We start from the raw sequence: 7320 nt of genomic DNA, 5'->3' as shown, positions 1-7320 counted from the left end.
TTTGGAGCTAGGATTCTTCGAATCTCTTTTTACAACTATGATCACTAAGTTCTTTCTGCCTTAACTGTACCCATGTTTTCTGAGACTTTTTCCATGTTTGCATTCCCAAACTGTGAATGTTTTTATACCTTTTGCCTCCTTCTTTTTTTTCCTCTGATTTCACTCTAAATGGAGGGAAAGGAAGCCAACGACCATATTACACCCAAGCTATCTTCTCTACCAAATGACTTACATTTTTACTTTTGAATTCAATCTCACTTAAAATTTCATGACATGGACACAAAACAGATACTTTTTAATTCTCTAATTTATATTTAATGCAATTTAATATATTTAATATAATGTAATTTATATGCATTTATGTCTGTACTCACATGCCTAGTACTCACAAAGGCCAGGAGGTGGTGTTGGATCTACTGGAAAAGTTATGAATCACCCTGTGGGAGCTTGGAATTAAACCTAGGTACTCTGGAAGAGAAGAGGATACTCTTTTTTTTTTTTTAAGACACATTTATTCAGCGTCACGATCAGACTTTTACATTTAGCAATCAACAGCATGGGTGACAAAGGTCTACAGTAAAACCCTTCGTTGGAATGCTTTACACTTTCCACAGAACAGAAACTAAAATAACCTGTTATACAATTAGTCACAGATACAGTCCTGGGGTTTTTGCCCACACACATGAGTATTGTCTAAAACATGTCTTCTTTGTAGCAGCTAGGCCCTGCCACCACTGTGCTTAGCTGAGTTCACAAATCTGTTGTAACCTGTAGCTTCCCTGTCACTTCTCTGGCTCTCCTCTCCTGCTAAGCTTTGCTTCCTGACTGTAATTAGAACCTCCTGCCACTGCCATAGCTACTGCTGCTGCTGGAACCTCCATAGCCACCTTGGTTTCGTGGATTAGCAAAGTACTGGCCTCCACCACCATAAGAGCCAGAGCTCCTGCTTCCAAAGTTTCCTCCTTTCATCGGTCCAAAATTTGATGACTGGTTGTTGTAATTGCCAAAGTCATTGTAGCTTCCACCACCTCCAAAATTGCTTCCATCATTGCCAAATCCATTATAGCCATCCCCACTGCCACCATACCCACCACCACCACGGCTGCCACCAAAGCCACCACGACCACTGAAGTTCCCTCCTCGACCAAAATTGTCATTGCCACCAAAACCACCTCCACGACCACCAAAGTTTCCAGAACCATTTCGACCTCTCTGGCTGGATGAAGCACTAGCCATCTCTTGTTTCGACAGAGCCTTTCTTACTTCACAGTTGTGGCCATTCACAGTATGGTATTTCTGAATAACAATCTTATCCACAGAATCATGGTCATCAAAGGTGACAAAAACAAATCCCCTCTTTTGTCCACTGCCTCTGTCAGTCATAATTTCAATCACTTCAATTTTCCCATACTGCTCAAAATATTCTCGTAGGTGATGTTCTTCAGTGTCTTCTTTAATACTGCCAACAAAGATCTTCTTCACAGTTAAGTGGGCACCTGGTCTCTGAGAATCTTCTCTTGACACAGCTCTCTTAGGTTCCACAACTCTTCCATCCACCTTGTGTGGTCTTGCATTCATGGCAGCATCCACTTCCTCCACAGTGGTGTATGTGACAAAGCCAAAGCCTCTGGGTCTTTTGGTGTTTGGATCTCTCATTACCACACAGTCAGTGAGTGTTCCCCATCGCTCAAAATGGCTCCTCAGACTCTCGTCGGTTGTTTCAAAGCTCAGCCCATCAATGAAGAGCTTCCACAGCTGTTCTGTCCGGTTCCTTGGGGGACTCTGACTTAGACATGATGGCAGGGTGATGAGAGCATTCAGCAATGCTTCCTTGGCAGCGTTAAGAGCAGAAAGCAAGAAGATACTCTTAATCACAGAGCCATCTCTCTAGTCCCAGTGGCCAGATTCTTTATCAGATTATTCCAGTTTATGATAGAATTCTTGTCTCCCTTTGAAACCTCATAAGCACAACCTTTACTTTTCACCTGGGCTGTAGTGCTCTACACATCCACAGGAATCTCCCATTAAGCTTTGCTTACATCAGTTTAGGACTTCTTTAACCCCAAACTCCAAACTCTTTTCTATTCTTCCTGAAAACCAGTTCCAAAGGCCTATGAACAATGTAGTCAGGTTTTTCACAATAACCCCACTCCTGATATCAATGTTTTGTATTAGTTATTTTTCTCACTTCTATGACAGAAACAGCTTAAAGGAAGAAATTTTATTTTGACTCATGGTTCTAGAGCTATAGTCAGTTGTGAAAGGGAAAGATATCAGTTAGAAATATCTATAGTTGTAGTACCAGGGCCACAGAACAGCTGGTTACATTGCAGCAGAGGAAAACTGGGATCCGAGTAAGAAAAGTATAATCCAAAAGTCCCACCCTTTTTCAGTGAGATCTTATGTACACAGATCCTAATATTTCACATCCTGACATTTCACATCAAATAGTAACAAGCAGATAAAACTGCTTAGTGGATACTTTTCTGTCAGTTACAGTGTAATAAAAGTTTACAAAAAAAAGTAAATTAAAAAAAGAATTATAGGATAAATTTGGCAAATGTTCATTTATTGCTTTAAGAATAGTAATTTAAAAAAAACAAAATATTTGAGGTTGAATTTTCCTGTAATGTGCAAAGTTGCTGATGTACAATCTCAAATTGGTAAACCCCCAGCAGTGTGGACATATTATTATTAAGGCTGCTGGGAATACCCTTGCAATTAGTGAACATGTGCTAGATGGTGGTTTAGGTACATGTTTAATTTTATTAGAAATTTCCATATCCAATTTTGTACAAATTTTTGTGATACAGATTCCTAAAATGAAGATTTAAGTCTTCACAAGCTAAGTATAAGAAAGAATCCTGTCAGTGACAAAGTCCCAGAAAAATCCTCCAGTGAGTTGACTCAGAACACATAATGGTGATTGCTTGAGTTCCTCAAATTTTCTCTTAGACTGCAGACAGCATCCCACTGGCAATCTGTAGGGTTTGGTTCGCAATGGCAACATAGGCTTATATTTGAATACTTGGTCCCCAGTGAGTGGAACTGTTTGGGAAGGATTAGGAGATGCGGCCCTGTTGGAGGAGGTGAGACATTAGTAGTAGGCTTTCAAAAGACTTGCACCACTCTCAGCTCTCTCTGTCTTGTGGTTGTTGTGTAAGCTCTCACCTACTGTTCCAATGCTATGTCTGCCTGCCTGCCCATCTTCTTCCCTGCTGCCATGCTCCACATCATAATCATCATAAACTCTAACCTGATTCAATTCTTTCTTTCATAAGTTGTCTTGGTCGTTGTGGTTTTGTCATGGCAATAGAAAAGTAACTAAGACCCAGATGTAGAAGTAACTCTGATGAGCATCACAGGCCAGAACTGGGAAGGCAGTACAAAGTGCACACCTGTAGCTGGGAAACCTTGAAAAAGAGCTGCCCAGGTAACTCATGCTTTTGTTCTCCTGGCTGACTCATTGATATTGCAGGGAACAGACATTTGGTGTCACTGTGTATTCAGACGTTGCCACTGGTTCTCATCCTCACTTGCTGGATGTTGACAGAGGCCTGACACATCATTACAAGAGATTTGTGATCCAAATTTTCTCTATCTTTAGGAAATGCAACATCCAGCTATTTGTTCATCTCCATAGGTGGCATAGGTATGTGCTGCACACACACACACACACACACACACACACACACACACACACACACACACAGGCCTATGTTGGCAACCTGTCCCTCCTACCTCTGAGAGGAGACTACTAAAAAGCTTGCCTAAGTTAGAGTTCCCTGCATTGGCTCAGAAGCTAAACATTTCCCCTTTCCTAGCCATGGTCTAGCCATGGGTTACCTTGGTCCCCAGACTTGCTAAACCATCACGCATGTGGTCCATTTCAGAAAATGAAAGTGGTGAAAGACATGATGTTCTCATGTGGTTGCTGCTACCTTGTTCTACAAAAAGAAGGCCCACCCGACCATGCCTGCCAACAAACATGTCTCTCATGTTTGGGAACCTGACTACAATAGTCTGATTAATACTATGCCACCCCACCCTCAGGATCACAGATGGATTTCAGTCAGTGCCAATTTACCTGAGCACTAGACTTCGGTTAATCCTATCAAAGGCTGTAGGCTGGAGTAGGGATGAGATTACCAGCACAATCGTATTTACACAGATGCCTTTTTCTTAGCCTTGCCACACAGCCAGGATTGCATTTACATCTTGTAACAAAAATCTCAATTATCACAGACCTAGCTTGTTAGAAATTTAAGACCAGGATATTAAGAGAGATAGGGGGTGGGAGGAATGCTCAGAGCTAAACCTGAGGAAGGGTTGCCTGCACAGTCAGCTGGGAGCAGAAGAGCCATGTTCAGCTGGCACTGTTGGTTTCTGATTAGGAGGGGTTGCCTGTCTAATCAGATTTTCTGCCCCTTTGCAATCTATCTTACTAAGACCTTTCTACATGTGCGGCTTAGGGGTTCCTTGTGGCCACAAGATGATTCAAAGTAACTGCCAACAAAGCCTCTTTCTTTGGGCCAGGATTTACTAGATTTCTTCTAAGTCAGAGCTCTCTGAATGAGGAGGAAGACAGATTTGCTCTCTCATGCATTTAATCCTAACGAGAAGCTTGGTTTTAATACATTCTATTATGGAAAGTAGTTTCTTGACTAATGAAGAAAGCTCTCTGGACTAGAACCCGAGTAGGAATCCTCCCACATAGATAAACATCACCCAAACCTACTACATACAAGCACAGGTCCAGCCAGTCAGCATAGAGTGCTGAAAGGAGTGGTGAGGAAGCTGAGCTGACACACTCAAACTCTTCCTGGCATATTCATGGCCTGAATACAGAAAATAAAATAATCTCCTTTATTAAAAAGTACACCCGTGAAGAGACACAGAAAGTAAGCTTTTGCAGTCTCATTGTTCTGTAAGGTAACATTAAGAAACTCTCCTCCCTGAAGACCATATAAGTTCAGTGATTGATGCCTGTCCAGTCTGTAGAATGAAATATTCATATGAACTACTTTAAAAATTGTTAATAGTTTCTACCTTTATCTATTTACTTGTATGTGTATATGCTGCTGCTGCTGTATGTATATGTGTTTGTGTATGCATGCGTGCATGCCTGTATGAGTGTGTGTGTATGTGTGTGTGTGTGTATGTGTGTGTGTGTGCATGTGTAGGTCAGAGGACTAGAAGGAGTCTGTTCTCTCCCTCAATCATATGGTTTTTGAATATTAAAGTCAAGTCATTAGGCCTTTACACACAGTGAGGCATCTTGCTGGCCCTTAAGCTGCTTTTGAGGATGAAGTTGAATGCTTAAGGTCTTCAGAAAAAAACTTCCTCCACTTTCTTTAAAACTTGCCTATTTGAGGGCAATAGGAAGGATAGAAACAATCTGAAAAAAAAATAGTATTGCAAAGAAAAATATGTGAAAATCTAAGACACACAGGGTGTTATTCCAGATTCCATGACAAGCAAAATATGACTATTTAACAGAAAAGGCAAATTTTACCCTATGGCTAAGAAGAATTGAAGTCCAAATGGATGTGAGAGGACATTTTAACTTCCTTTTAAATGCCATCTCCAGATGGTTGTTAGCATGCCTTCAGCCATTTTACACAGTCACACTGCACAAGGACTTTCTGAAGATCACTTATATGTTAAATTGTTCAGAAACACTCCCATGAAAGATGTCCTTATAAATATTCTCCACGTGCCACTAAATACAGCCATCTCCAGGACAGAATTTCTCACAAATAGCAAAGAAAAACAAATCCTATTTACTCATGGGTTACCCTGTCAAAATTCTCACTTCAGAAATCGTAAAGTTGTTTTAGGTTCAGCATTCAGATTGTAGAGTCTCTTGGAAATAGAACAGGGAAGGGATACAGTGGAGATGGACAGACACTGATGTGCTTTGGGCATTGTCTTAGTTACTTTATACATAGCTGTGATAGAACACCTTGACAAAAGCAAGGCAAGGAAAGAAGGTTCCCTTTGGCTTACAGTTCCAAGAGGATACATTTCATCATGGCACCATGGCAGGGAGGGATCATGGCAGCAAGTACCAGACCAGCTTGTTACGGTGCATTGGCCATCAGGAAGCAGAAAGCAGCCAGTTCTTGTACCCAAATAGTTTTCCTCTTTTTATGCTTGGAACCCAAGCTTATGGAAGGGTGCCACAGTGGATCTTCCCTCTTCAACTTAATCAAGAATTCCTCACAGGTATGCTGAGAGGTTTATCTCCTACGGGATTCTAGAGCCTGTCAAGTCAAAATTAACTACAATAATCATCGTGTGTATTTGTAGGTCCAGCCTTTATGAACCAAGCAACACTGACCAAGGTCCAGTTAATGGGACAGCAGTGGTTTCCATTCTGGAGCCATGAAACCCAAGACTGCGGTCTCAAAGGGTTACAATGTTCTTTATTAGAAATGCTACACAGCTCTGAAATTATGCACTTTATCTGTCTGCCCCTGTGATGGGTGGGGCACACTTCCTGGCCCCTCCTTGGTGATCCAGTGTCTACAGTATGTTCTAATTGGTTGCTAGAAAGCCAGACATGGGATTGTTTCAAGATTTAGTTCCTCCAAAAAGATATGAGAGAAGCAGTGTGAACTGTGAAAGAGAAAGGGAGAGGAGTATGAACTATGAATTATGAAACCAGGTTTCTGTTCCACTGTTCTTTGGACCAAGAGCGAGCTCAGAACAAGTGGCTACTGGTACCAAATAGATGGTAGGCCACCATTTATACTATAATGGAAACAGACTGGGAGTTGAAGGATAAAGGAATCCAAGAGGTGTCTTGATCAACTCCATCCTGCTTCTCAACACCTCTTCTTTTTTTGGATTCTTGCTACTTATGTTGGCCTGTTGGGCCCTACGTTAGGGTGTTTCCCTTCCCCCTGGCTGAGCCTTTTAGCCTGCTATGGCAAGAAGTTGTTTACACCCTTGGCAGCTTCTCTCAGCCCCTGATTTGGGGCCAGGACTTTCCATGGCACCCTTCTCCCTCGTTGAACCTTTCAGCTTGTTGTTAAGAAGTTGTTTATGCCCCTGTTTTGGGGCTGGGACTTTCCATGACACAGATTTTTCCTGGTTGGGGATTTTTACCTGCTTTGTTGGTTTTCCATGGCTTTTGCCTCTAGTATATAAGGAGATCTCAGTAAAGTCCAGACAGCATTCTTTTAACACGAATGACCCAAGTATGTGTTTCTTCCTAAATCTCGCAGGCCTATGCTCAGTTCTCAGTGTCATGAAGACACAGGCGTCGTCATTGCCCCTCCAACATGGCTTTCTTGATTCTCGTTATCTGCGGTG

At 41.8% G+C, this 7320-nt stretch overlaps 1 pseudogene; it reads right to left on the bottom strand.

Annotated features, from left to right (window-relative positions):
* Nucleotides 1-512: 512 nt before the first annotated feature.
* Hnrnpa1-ps20 (heterogeneous nuclear ribonucleoprotein A1, pseudogene 20) lies at nucleotides 513-1795 on the bottom strand (annotated as a pseudogene).
* Nucleotides 1796-7320: the final 5525 nt, after the last annotated feature.

This window comes from Rattus norvegicus, chromosome 3 (genome assembly GCF_036323735.1).
Source record: "Rattus norvegicus strain BN/NHsdMcwi chromosome 3, GRCr8, whole genome shotgun sequence".
Classification (NCBI taxonomy): Eukaryota; Metazoa; Chordata; class Mammalia; order Rodentia; family Muridae; genus Rattus; species Rattus norvegicus.
Note: the sequence above shows the minus strand (reverse complement) of the source record. Positions and strands in the feature narration are given on the sequence as shown.